The sequence below is a fragment of the Cervus elaphus genome, chromosome 20 (genome assembly GCF_910594005.1).
Source record: "Cervus elaphus chromosome 20, mCerEla1.1, whole genome shotgun sequence".
Taxonomy (NCBI): Eukaryota; Metazoa; Chordata; class Mammalia; order Artiodactyla; family Cervidae; genus Cervus; species Cervus elaphus.
In genome coordinates, this window is record NC_057834.1 from 103287056 (window position 1) to 103301955 (window position 14900).

Sequence of the window (14900 nt, forward strand, 5' to 3'; positions counted from 1 at the left end):
TTTTTATCAGATATTAAATTTCTTCCTTTTTTAAAAAAAATAGAGATTTGCACCTCCTTCATATATTTCTGGCAAATTTCCCGGACTTTGGGAAATTAATTTTGGCCATTACCCTAGAAAGAAAGGGAACTCTCTTTCACTTTATATTCATAATCTCTGTTTTTTCTTGTATCTAAATCCTATTAATTCTACTAGCCCACTTCCATTTTTGTTTTAATAATAATAACTAACATTTATGTAATGCTTTACAGTGTAAAAAGTATTTTCACATCCACTCTTTTATTTGAGCCTAACAATTCTATATGAATGGAAGAGATGGTACATTATTATTCCTGTTTCACAGATGAGAAGAAACAACCACACCCCATAGAGTTAAAGTAATTTTTCTTGGGTTCATTAGTTTACATGAATTAGAGCCTTGAACTTGAACCCAGCTTTCTCAGTCCAAATCCTGTTTGTTTCCTCCTGTTCCACACCATGTATCTCTAGAAAGGCCCTAAACATCTCATTTCAAAGGTCAGCTCTCTTATTTTTGAATTTTGTTTTCTCTTTTTTAGATTGTTGTTGAAATCCATCCAAAACCATTTCTTAGCCATGATATTGGTTTTTTGTCTTAAACCTACATCTCCACTCCTTCCTTGGCTCAGTACTCAACTAAGAAAGTCCATCCTCCAGGAAAGTGTCTCTGACTCTTCAGATTGGATTAGGTGGCTCTGCTTAGAGTAGCCAGGGCACCCCAGTTCATCTCATACATCCCCATATGTCTAGGTAATTTTCCTTTCCCTTATCTGCATCTGTAACTACTGGATGATGAACTGTGTCAGAGCAGGAACCAGCCCATCATCGCCACCTTTGTGATCCCAGAATCTAGCACATTGCCAGGCACAGAGTAGGTATTAGCAAGTATTTATGGAATGAATAAATGATCAGTGATAAGAGGAGTGGAAAGATTCTTTTGGTAGCTAACATGAAGAAATCCCAAGGAGGTCTCCTTCTGTTTCATGTGTTTGGGATGGGGGTGCTTTGCGCAGGGTGTGAGCATGGAACAGAGCATGTGATTATGTGAAGGGACAAAGTCATCACAATGCCATTTCTCTTAAGTACAAAAAATAGCCCTGTGACATTTCTTATAAAGGAGAAAGAGTATATTCAGCAGTGAACTATTTCTTTCTTTTTTCTTTAATCATTGATGATGGTTCTTCAGAGTCTGTGGCTATAGGTCATGTCCTTATGATTTTTCTTATAAAAAGCAAAGTGTTAAAAAAAAAAAAAAACAAGTAAATGTACTAGTTTTTATAAAGGAAGGACAGTGGTTTTTGAAATTATACATCTTTCTGAAACAATTTTAGGAATACTGATGTACCAGATTACTAGAAAACAGTGAATAATTTTGCATTCTTGAAGCCAATATTGATTGACTTAAATCTGGCCAGTGATGTGTAATCTGAGTTGATGGAGAACAGAAAGTGTTAATACCACATTTGGGTGTTTCAAGTCATCTAGCTGGCCCAAGATCTCAATGTCTTTAATGCTGTGTTTGTGTGTCTATAATTAAGGTTGCATTTGGATTTTTTATGACAAAATCCTATTTCTAGAGGTGTATAACTCCATTAAAAATCCCTTTGGGCACTCATGGTCTTTGCCTGTGGAAACCAACAAACTTCAGTCCAACCACTGGACGAACTGAGAATGGAAAAGGAAAACAACTGTTTCTAGTTATTACTACTTTTTTTTTTTTAGCATCTTAAACAAAAAAGTAGCCAAAGGGTTTGAAAAGCCTGAATATAAAATAGCACTATTAAGTTTTGTGTGTGGAATTATTGATTTCTTGGTATCTCTTGGAAACTCTTCTCTCTGTTAAAGCCAAGTTCAAGGGTCTGCTCCCAGTTTTGTCTTCACCTACCTTCATTTCCTTTTGCCATTTGAATGCACTTGCAGTTCAGGAATGGAAATTTCTTGGACAACAGCCTCAAGTGACATCAAAAATGAAAAAGGGAGCCAAGTTCTCTTCTCTGTGAAAAGAAGGGACACATGACTTCTCATGTGAGGATAAATTTCATATCCACTATGATAAGGCTGAAGAATATTCATTCAAATTTACAAATGATTCCCTCTGTCCTTCCAGAACTGTTTCCTTTCCTGCAATGCAGGAGACTCGAGCTTGATCCCTGGGTCAGCAAAATCCCCTGGAGAAGGAAATGGCAACTCACTCTAGTATTCTTGCCTGGGAAATTCCATGGACAGAACAGCCTGGCAGACTACAGCCCATGGGGTCACAACAGTTGGACATGATTTAGTAACTGAACTGCCATGACCACCAGGACAAGGGTTATCTTTCCCTATGCCTGACATCTTCTCTTACTTGTTTAATTTTTAAGGAGTTTGTATCTCTGCATGAAAATGTTGATGGGTAAAATTGCAGTGCCTGGCCCGTAGTAGGGTCTCAAGAGTATTTTGTTGACTTGAATGTTGAAACGGTAATTCTAAAAAACTTGCACAGTAGCTTAAGCATGTGTGTGTGCTTAGTCATTCAGTCATGTCCCACTCTTTGCGACCTCTATGGACTGTAGCCCACCAGACTCCTCTGTGCATGTGATTCTCTAGGCAAAAACACTAGAATGGGTAGCCATTCCCTTCTCCAGGGGATTTTCCTGACCCAGGGATAGAAACTGGGTCTCCTGCATTATAGGCAGATTCTTCACCGTCTGAGCCACCAGGGAAGCCCCGGCTTAAGCATATTAATGGTCAATAAAAATATCACATATTTTATCATGCTTTTCAGTTATAAAAATGTTTTTACAACCATTACCTGATTGTATACAATAACCCTATGAAGTAGGCAGAACAGATTTTATTATCTTTATTTCTCAGATGAGGAAACAGGGGCTTGAAGGGTCAAATGGCTGACTTATTGATACATGAGATTCATCCTATGTAACAACATCTTTGGCACACAAGACTCATTTTTTTATGCCAAAGCAAAACACCCAGCATGTTTTGAGTAATACCTTTTATCAGATAAACTGTACAATATTGACAGAAAGACTTCTCTGCCTACGGAAATCCTTTCATCATAGTCAATCCCTTACTGACCTAGAGGGGAGTTTTCTATATCCCCAAAGCTTATCTGTCAATATTCCACCATTAGTCCAATAAAAGGTATTACTTGAACCTTGTCTCTATATTTTTTCTGACCAATAAAGGCAAGTAATTAAAAATATTGAGTCAGGATTCAAGACATATTGGGTATTGTGATGCTCTATTAGCTACATTCTTGTGATGTACATTCCTGGGATGTGATATATAGTTATGCTCTATTAGCTACATTCTTGAAGAAATAATTTACTGCCTAACAATTAAAATAAAGTTTGTTTATTTATTTTGTTGTTTTAAAGTTGGTAATTTGGACTTTTCCAAAAACCAGTCCAGAGTTTCAGAGCCAGGGACCCTCCAGCATGCCCCCTACCTGGCCCCTTTCCAGCTGGAGGGAGCACGGATGGGGCACTGAGCAGCAGTTGATTATGAAACAAACCGAAAGGTAAACAGGTCGAATCATTAAGCTGGCAGGACAGGGTGGCTCCTTTGAAGAGGGAAAAGCAGAAACATGGCAGGGTCTTTAGTTCTGTTTTGACTTAGCCAAAAGTGGGGTGATTTAGTTCTGTTTACCTACTTTACAAAGTAGAGTTATTGTTATTCAGAACCCAGAGGTGTGTATAAGGCCTCCCTAGAGAAATGGGGTCTCACATGGGATACCCATTAGTGCTCTTTAGAAACCTTGTAGCCACTGACCATTTCCACCCTCCATCCACACTCAGAGCACGCCTCTCTGTGCCACAGGTGTAATGAATGATTAATTGTTACACTAAAATATAAGCTCCATGGGGTTAGGATATTTTTAATCTGATTTTTCATTGCTGAATCCTAAACACACAGAACAGTTCCAGGCACAACCCTAAGTACTCTATACATATTTGCTAAATAAATGAATGCATGAATAACAAGACAGATCTGAAAAATTGAGGAGAGGAAGGAAATTCAGGCAGATACACAAGTAACAAATTCTGGGAAGGGGAAATGAATGTTTGAGGGACAGTAAGGAATGTAGTCTACCTAGCAGAGACTTTTATCAGGAAGTATTGCTTATTATCAATGCAAAGTAATAGAGGAAAACAATAGAATGGGAAAGACTAGAGGTATCTTCAAGAAAATTAGAGCTACCAAGGGAACATTTCATGCAAAGATGGGCACAATAAAGGACAGAAATGGTATGGACCTAAGAGAAGCAGAAGATATTAAGAAGAGGTGGCAAGAATACACAAAAAAGCTATACAAAAAAGATCTTCACAACCCAGATAATCACGATGGTGTGATCACTCACCTAGAGCCAGACATCCTAGAATGAGAAGTCAACTGGGCCTTAAGAAGCATCACTACGAACAAAGCTAGTGGAGGTGATGGAATTCCAGTTGAGCTATTTCAAATCCTAAAAGATGATGCTGTGAAAGTGCTGCACTCAATATGCCAGCAAATGTGGAAAACTCAGCAGTGGCCATAGGACTGGAAAACATCAATTTTCATTTCACTCTCAAAGAAAGGCAATGCCAAAGAATGTTCAAACTACCGCACAATTGTACTCATCTCACACGCTAGCAAAGTAATGCTTAAAATTCTCCAAGCCAGGCTTCAACAGTACATGAACCATGAACTTCCGGATGTTCAAGCTGGATATAGAAAAGGCAGAGGAACCAAAGATCAAATTGCCAACATCCACTGTATCATCGAAAAAGCAAGAGAGTTCCAGAAGGACATCTACTTCTGCTTTATTGACTACACCAAAGCCCTTGGCTGTGTGGATCATGACAAACTGTGGAAAATTCTTCAAGAAATGGGAATACCAGACCACTGTACTTGCCTCCTGAGAAATCTATATGCGGGTCAAGAGACAGCAGTTAGAACCAGATATGGAATAACAGACTGATTCCAAATAGGAAAAGGAGTATGTCAAGGCTGTACATTGTCACCCAGCTTATTTAACTTATATGCAGAGTATATCATGGGAAATGCCAGGCTGGATGAAGCACAAGCTGGAATCAAGAATGCCAGGAGAAATATCAATAACCTCAGATATGCAGATGACACCACCCTTATGGCAGAAAGCAAAGAAGAACTATAGAGCCTCTTGATGAAAGTGAAAGAGAATAGTGAAAATGTTGGCTTAAAACTCAACATTCAGAAAACTAAGATCATGGCATCCAGTCCCATCACTTCACGACAAATAGATGGGAAATAATGGAAACAGTGACAGACTTTATTTTTGGGGGCTCCAAAATCACTGCAGATGGTGACTGCCACCATGAAATTAAGACGCTTGCACCTTGGAAGAAAAGCTATGACAAACATAAACAGCATATTAAAAAGCAGAGGCATTACTTTGTTAACAAAGGTCCATCTAGTCAAAGCTATGGTTTTTCCAGTAGTCATGTATGGATGTGAGAGTTGGACTATAAAGCAAGCTGAGTGCTGAAAAATTTATGCTTTTGAACTGTGGTGTTGGAGAAGACTCTTGAGCATACCTTGGATTGCAAGGCAATCAAACTAGGCAATCCTAAAGGAAATCAGTCCTGAACATGCATTGGAAGGACTGATGCTGAAGCTGAAACTCCAATACTTTGGCCACCTGATGCAAAGAGCTGACTCATTGGAAAAGACCCTGATGCTGGGAAAGATTGAGGGCAGGAGGAGAAGGGGACAACAAAGGATGAGATGACTGGATGGCATCACCAACTCAATGGACATGAGTTTGAGCAAGCTCTGGGAGTTGGTGATAGACAGGAAGCCTGGCGTGCTTCAGTCCATGAGGTCACAAAGAGTTGGACACGACTGAGCAACTGAACTGAACTGATTGCTTATTACCTGTAATAGGCCTCAAGCAATAATCATAACTTAAGTGCAGTACTTTCACAATACAGTCTTTATCACAGATCTAAATGCTGTCAGGCCAAGTATAGAATTCTCAACTTTAGCTTGCAAAGATCCTCACCTATTTCAAAAACCTAATAAAAGCAAAAACTTCAAAGTTCTAGCATCATCATTATTAATGATTGACCAAAAAGTGACATAAATCTGTCACTCAAGTTGGCAGCATCAGGCTTCTCAAGACTAGTGCTGTATCCTTAGCACCCAGCAAGTGCTAATTTTTAAAAAATGAATGGATGAATATGTGTCAAGATAAGCATATCTACAGAGGATCATTGTAAGAATGAAATAAGACAACATAAGTAAAATTCTTGCATTGGGCCTGGCATGGAGCTAGTGTTTGATAAATGATTAGCTCTAGTACTAACAATGACCCTAGACAGTAGCCATATCATCTTCATTTTATAGACGAGAATGTACGCTCAGAGAGGGTAGGAAACTTGCCCAAAGTACCCAGCTACTTTGACACCATAGCTTGTATGCTTTTCCCCATTTGTAGAGACAAAGATGCTTCAAGATTTGAGAGTCATTTCTGTTGGGTGCAGTAAATAGATGAGCCAGAAAATATCATTTTATTCTGTTCCAATAAGAGTCACTGTAAGGCAAATTCTTGGAAATGTTCAGAGATAGTACAGAATATAAATGAAAGCAGAACTGGGTTACTGCTTTTGCTAGACAACCCAATATTGTGGTTAAGAGACTAAAATATGGTATTAGATGGCTTCAGGTTAGAGTCCCAGCTGCTCCACTTAACAAACTATGTGATTTTCAGCAAGTTACTTGACTTCTCCGAGTCTCAAGTTCCTCCTTTATAAAATGGAGATTCAAAAAATCACTTCTTTCATAGAATGAGATAAAGTAATGTATTTACATGTTTAGGCAAGCAGTCTATAGCACACCCACATATATCGCATTTTGGTTATAAAGAATTGGCTGCATAATTGGATTTGTTTATTGGGTCTGCCTTGATAACAATTAAATTGGCATCATGGAAGCAGTAAGAAGTCAGTTTTGAAGTGGGCACTCCATTAAGACTAATGGCTTGGAAGGGATGCTCCCACTTCCCTTGATGCTATATTGTTTTGGTCTGTCTAGCCAGAGAGCAAACCAAACAGCAGTGTATTGATTTACGGTATAAAGATGCTACCTTTACAAGATGAAGGGCTAGAAACTTTATTTTCTTTTAATGAAAGTTCAGCTTCTGTAGACCATAGCCAAGTCAGCTAGAAGGAACAAAGAAGAATGTGGGTTTTTTTCCCCCACCTACAGATTTGATTGCTTTTAATCCCAAGGGAGTACAGAGTCAGAAGGTATTATTAAAGCATTAGCCCAATAACCTCTTGGAAAGATGGTGACCAATGTAAGCTTATAATCTCGAACTGGTCAAAAAACAGCAAATAAGACCAAAAAGTGACATAAATCTGTCTTGTATGGGAATTGGCAATTCCTAAATCAGCTGAGGAAAATTCACTCAGTGTGTTATTTATTATATGGAAAGTCATACTATGCTATGTTTTAATTACTTATAGTAATTGGTATTCTATCAATTTGTTGATAAAGTCTCAATGTTATTTTCTTCTGTTGTAGTTATTTATCTTGAAGAATGTTCTAGGAATTTATCTATATTCTAAAAAAGAATGAGAATATAGATATAAACACAGTGATGGAAAAATAATCTCTTTGGTTTTGAAAATCTTTATGATTTCTTCTATTAGCTTAATATGGAATTCAGGAATGTGGAAATCCATTAAAAATTTAACATTTGGAAGTTAATGTTTAACCTTTTATAACATGGTACACTTGCTCTGGATAGTTAATTGTATAAATTAAAATTCACTGATGGTATGTTTTAACACAATTTACATTTGAAATTTGAAAAAGTGGATGGAACTAATGGAGAAATATTGGGTTCCACATTAAATTCTCTTTTGCCTTCTCTGAAATGCACTGTTTTGAAATTAGATTTTAGAACAGACTTTTAATGCAAATATAGTAATAGAAAATCTATGCGCTTTGCTCAAACAGATAATGGAGTTGAAAAATCAAGAAAAGGAAAACTGGAAGATAGAAGAGCTTTTGTGTAATATGGCTAGAGGTTTCAAACAAAACTAGGCATCAAAATATTAGAACATGCTAACAGAACCCCATTGTCACCAAAACTAATTAGTGTTCTGCTGTTTAATGCAAACGCTACATGCTGTCTTGACCTTTTTACACGTCGTGTCTAAGGTTGTGCCATAAAACAGAGGGAAGCACAGAATGCCTCCAGATAGCCTCAGAGGTTTTCTTTTTTAAGTAGTTCAATTGATTGTAACAATGCAGGCTGTGTGTAGGACTTATTTAAAGGTGCTGTTTATTAGATCTTGATTACAAGGAGCCAGTGAATTAAAGTAATGTCATGCTAGGGAACAGTTTCCAGGGCAGAATGACTGCCATTTCTTTTTAATGTGATGCTGCATGGTTTAAAATACACTTAACATAGAATGCATGACTTTGAAAGTTAGCTCTCAGTAAACCCACACGACAGACAGAATGTGGAGCTGTGGATTCTCTGAAGAAGGTACAATAAAGCAAGATTTTCATGGTGCAGCAATGCAGTGCTAAGAAACAGTTATTGAAGAAGATAACCCAGCAGGATAGTAACTTGCAGACAGACACAGAAGGGCTTTTCATTTGAAAAGCCCCAGGCAGTTTGGAGGCTCTGACTCATGAGCTTTCCTGCAAGGCAGATGTGGTTTGGTAGTTTAGCAAGTGTCTTTTTCTTACGATTTGGGCTCTGACTCAATGTGTTTTCAAAGATTTGTCAAAGGACAGAAGAGGTGTAGAACCTTCTGTGGCTCTCCAAAGCTTCCATGGTGAAGTCCACACTTCTTAGGACAGCTCACAAGATTTAAGGAGTCCATGTATCCCAATAGTTAAGCACACAGACCCTGGGTTCTGATTGGTTGGAATTATGTTCATATTTTGCCATTTAGGTGGCATGAGACTTGGGGAAATAATATTATCTCTCTAAGTCTCCATTTTTTGGTATATGTAAAATGTAGATGATAACAGTACCTACCTTATGGTTAGTAGGAAAGATTTATTGATATACTTTAATATACTTTGTATACTTTGATATACCTTTAATATACTTAGCATGACACTTAGCATATAGCATGCTTTCAACGGGTGGCAGCCAATGATATTGATAATGATGACTATTAACCACCATTCTAGCCTCACCACATGCCACTTGAACTACCAAACCAGCATTCTTATTTGTAGCCACATGACTCATTTGCTCTTTCCAAAGCACTACAAGCATTTTGTAAGTATTGTAGATATATAACATGGGTTATGTGTGGGCCTCCGTTAATAGATATTCAGTTCCTGGGGAGGACATCGTATGTCTGAAACATAGTATATTTCCAATGAGTGAGTGATAATTGGAATGAGACTTCCTCAAGGATCCTTTGTTGGTTTTCAGAGAGCAGCATAACCCAAAATGGATTCCAAAAAGCATTAATCCCATACAAATATTTCTAAAAAGAGGGTTTTGGTCAAATACGTTTGTGGAAAACTTCTTATTCTATTCCTCTTTCAAGAGTTCAAGATAAACAGCAACATTTTAAAGAATTCTGGGTAAAGAAGACTTTAATTTAACTCAGTGTTTTATCTGACCAGGAGCCTCACTCCACACTGTACCCCTACCAATTAACCTTCATTATCATTCCCCCAAATAAGTTTCATTATTGTTATTCTTTTTTTGTTATTATTATTCTAACTACCCAGCACTTCTTTAAATCACAAATAATGACCTTAGCCATCATTCCTGCACAACAGAATTTAACAAGATTTTTTGGATATTGAGGAGCAGCACTGAGGATTCCACCAATGATTGCCCAGGTCTATATCCTGTGAATCATCTTTGATCCCTTTTAGTTCATCCTTCCCCTTCTTGCAAAGACCTCTCTAGTTGTCCTTGGTAAAGACTCCGGCACATGTGCCTCTGTGTTCCCACTGCCACCACACTATTCCATTCCAAAGCATTATCACTTGACAACTACAACAGGATGCTGAGTGGTCATTCGTGTCTCTGTCCTCTATTGTATTCTGCCTACTGCTGCCAGGTAAATGTTCATCATATCACTTTCCTGGAGGAAGATTTCAAGACTTCTTGTTGTCAAAAGACATGGTTTCAATTTAGGTTTCCTTCCAAAAGATGTTGGAGATACTGAACAGATGGGGCTCTGGATTCTCTACATCTGCTCCAACCAGAGTGGCTCTATTAATATTTTTTATGTATATTGAAAATAAGATTTTAGTTCTGAGAAAGGATTCTGAATTGTAAAAAAAAAAGGGGGGGTGGAGAGAGAAAGAAAGCCACTGGGCAAAATTGTTATTTTGGCATTCAGGGGCCCCTACAAGTTTCTCATGACTCTTTTCCACAAAGTTTTGCTCAAACCTCACTCATTTAATCACTATATTTTGGCAGTCCTTCTTATATCTCATCTCTAGTTCTTTGCTTAAGTTGTTCCTAAGCTGAACACTGATCCTGTACCAACCATTTTACTATAAGCAGTTTACATACATTATCTCACATATTATCAACAGCAGTTCTACGGGCCAGGTGCTAATAATTGTTCCCATCTTACAGATAAAGCTTAGAGAAATTAAATAACTGGACTAGAGCCATTTAGCTAATAAATGGCAGAGCCAGGACTGAAGTCCAGACCCATCTGACTTCAAAGTCCCACATTTGAATGTGCTGCCTTTTGCCTGACAACATATGATAACTGCCCTTCTTTCAAGTCTACATTTTTCCACCAAATCTTCTCTGATTACTATGTCCCATAATATTTCTCCCTCTCATGAACTTCTTAACACTTACTACATCTATTTCATTCATTTGTTAATTATCACACACACCTGTACCCTCTGCTATGTTTTTAGGGCCAATGTTTTGTTTTCACAGTACTCGCTGAGGGTGTGGAGATTTTGTGCCATATCTTCCCCCTAGACCTCCACTGCTTTCAACCAGGGCTTTTCCAAAGGCAAGGGGTCACAAGCTTGATGTGAATAGATAGATAGTGAGAAGTGTTAGAAGATCTGAATTTTAGCTCTCTAGCTGGAGGCAGGAAGGGCTGAATGAGAATCTGGAGCCCCAGATTTCTTAGTTGTTATAAAAAGGGAAATTGACATGCTCCATGCGTGCATGCTAAGTTGCTTCTGACTCTTTGTGACCCCATGGACTGTAGCCCACCAGGCTCCTCTGTCCAAGGGGATTCTCCAGGCAAGAACACTAGAGTGGGTTGCTGTGCCTTCCTTCGGGTGATCTTCCCAATCCAGGGACCAAATCCTCACCTCTTGATGTCTACTTGCATTGGCAGGCAGGTTCTTTAACTCTGTCACCACCTGGGAATACGTGCTCAATACCTGCCATTTCATGTTGTTTTCAGGAGTCAATAAGAACTTTTAAAATGCTTGAATGCTGCACACGTGATAAGTGTTGTTTCAGTGGACATCAGCACACATGGGTTAGTAGAGTCAAACCAGCAAGTTCTGCAGAAAAGGATGAACCAGAGCAGAGACCAGAAGAAGCTGGACAGAGGTTGACAGTCAAGACCATATCAGCAAAGCAATGGATACATTTTCTCATTGCAACACTGTTATCTTTTTATTCATCATTTAATGCAGCCCTGAGGTTTCAATAACCAGAATCAACCTCCCAGGTCAGCCAGCCAGAGACTGACCTTAAAATGAAGATAATACTTGCAATTTTAAAAAATCTAGTGGCCAGAAATAAAACATTTGTTACATTAAAGAAAGGCTACTGCATACCATACCAAGTCTCTTTTTGTTGTCTGGAGAGTTATAACAATCCTCTCCTGGCAGTTAGTTTTAAGATCATTAAATGATCCTCATTTGCAATATATTTGCAGAAGATTACAGCCATCTAAATTGACCCTGAAGGAAGACTTATTTCATTAATGGGCTGTCCTGTGCTAATGCATAAAGCTAGAAAAATATATCTATTAAATTCTTAATGTGTAAATGATGTTTCTGGCTTTCTTCTTAATTACAAAGCAAAATGAGCCTGAAGTGCACTATGTCTAGGAAAAAATGATCAATTTAATCCATCTTTCAGGGGAAGAACTTTTTTAGTCTATCCCCAAATTCCAGCTGGGAAAGCTCTTTCTAGGCATCAGAGTGGGGCCTTTCTGCTTCCGTCAGGGCTACAGCAAAATGTGCAGCCTGGCAAGCTGGGGTATATTTTTCTCCGGATTCTAATGAACATTTTACGCAAAGAGGTAATGTGAGTTCTTAGACATGGTGCCTCCTCCCACTCACACAGTAAACCCAGCTTCTGCTAAGTTTTCCTTGAAGGATTACTCAGGGGCTTTCTGTGTGGTGGTACAAAGGCATAACAAGAATGAGTGTGGATGTGAAAATGAATGATGTTGTGCTATTGTTCACTTATCATATACATGCTGAATATTAATGCAGCTTTAGAAAGAGATTTACTGTACATATATATTTCCAGTGTATGGGAAGAATTGCCTAACTAAAATCATAATAGAATATAAGGATAACTGAGGGGACTCAAGAGCAGCTCCATTTTTCTAGTGTAAGGTTGCTTACAGTGGCAGGCAATATTTGTATGGGAAGTTCAGGGGTTTCTGTTCAGAGATGGCAGTTAGTGATGGTACTTTGATTTCCCAGGAGTTTTAAGTAGTTAAGACTAATAATTCTCTTTAGACAAAAACATAAATACATCAAGTCCTCTCTCTTCCCAGTTTGTATGTTCTTTGAGAAGCAGAAATTAAGCAGAACCATCTCATATTTGCTATGCTTTTTGGAAGGAGCAAATTAATAGTTATTGGCAGTATGAAATATAACACATATACACATGTTTGGTTTTGAGATGCCTGATTTTTAATTTTGCCATATGTAATACCTTTAAAAAGAAAAATTGAGGTACTGGTATTCAGAACTTGATAAATTCCCAAATTTCACACATATCTGCTTCCTATTCCAGTCCTGATTTTATGATACACTTAAAAAAAAAAGTGCTTAAAATAAATGAAACAATTAAAATGGATAGCATTTATGAATTTGAGCATTTTTGAAAAAATATGGAAATTTGAATATCACAACCAACTTGCTATCAAATTTATGATTTGTTTATTGTTAAGCATGATTCTTTTTTATGCTCTTATAGTTTTCAGTGTATGTATATTATTGTCAGTTTGGGTTGATAGATCTTTCTGTGAAAACCAAGGAAGGAAAAAAAAACAATATTCCTTCTAAAAATTTATTTTGTATCATCTGAATGAGTTACACTCATCAATGCTGAGAAGGAAATTCCTATTCAAATATTTATAACAGAATAATGCCCCAATTAAATCTGATCAGCAGACTTTCATAGATTCTCTAATATGTTCTTAGCATGGTAGTAAAGAAAAGAAACCTTTTGAAAGAGGGGAAAAAAAGAGAAAGAAAATGAAAAAAATTTTATCTTGTGGACATTTTATAAGTTGAAAAATTTTGCATTATGAGTTTTTTTTTAGAATGATGAATAAAATGTGTAAGAGAAAGTGCTCCTATATTGCTACTTGGCTTTTACTCCACCAAAATGATTTCTGAAAGCTGTGCAGAGGGAGGATTTTTATGTTAAACCATCTACACTATGAGATCATTATATTCCTATACACTGAGGACAAGCAGGAGAATATAACTCTGATGAAAGACCCAGACACTTCTCTTCCTGCGCCATTGCCGAGCATAAGAATAAACCTAACTCGGGAAATAGTATTGTAACAGTTGAAGATCTCAGAACAGTCTAAAGTACAAAGTGTTGTGTTTGATTATGGTACCTCTGATCCAGTTGGACAGCAACAGCAGATCTGAAAAGTAATTTTATTTAGGAATTTTAATCCCCAGCATGTAACAAATTTGCTTTTGGACTCAGTTTTTATCTGTAGTCTAGGCACCTTAGCTATTTTTCTACTAACTTTGGGGAGAGTCATTCCTTCTATCCCAGTCTTGTACAGATCAATTTTTTTAAAAAGTGAATTAATTTCCAAGAGTAGTTGTGGTAGTGGTTCTCAATCAAGAGACTTTTGCCCCTAGGGGATATCTGGTAGTGTCCAGAGACATTTTTGAGGGGCTTCTCTGATGGCTCAGCGGGTAGAGAATCTGCCTGCAATGCAGGAGACACAGAAGATGTGGATTGGATCCCTGGGTTGGGAAGATCCCCTGGAGAAGGGAGGTGGCAACCCACTCCAGTATTCTTGCCTGAAAACTCCCAGGGGTGGAGGAGCCTGGAGGACACGACTAAGGACCACCACCCAAGAGACATTTTTGATTTTCAAGCCAGGAGAGGCGGGTGGGTGGGGAATGCTGCTGGTATATGGTGGATAGAGGCCAGGGATTCAGTTGAACATCCTACAAAGCACAGGACAAACCCAACTCCACCCTGGTATTGAAGAAGAATCCAGCCCAAAATTTCAGTAGTTCTGAGGCTGAGAATCCATGAGTTAATATAACGCTGTTAAAAACATATAAATGCAAAAACTTAATCCTTAATACTTTACCAGAGTATATACTTGTTTTTTGCTTATGTAAAGTAAAAATGTATGTCTCTGATCAGAGGTCAGGTTTCCTCCAAATAGGGATTTAGAGACCCAGACTCCCTCCACCTTGTGGCTCTGTATCTCTTAAACATGTTATCCAAACATGCTGGAGGAGAGTGTATGAAAGATTGCTCTTAGGAGACTTTTATGGACTAAACTTATGCCCATAGGGTTCCCCTGGTGACTCAGATGGTAAAGAATATGCCTGCAATGCAGGGGGCATGGGTTTGATCCCTGGGTCAAGAAGATCCCCTGGAGGAGGGAATGGCTCCCCACTCCAGTGTTCTTGTCTAGAGAATTCCATGG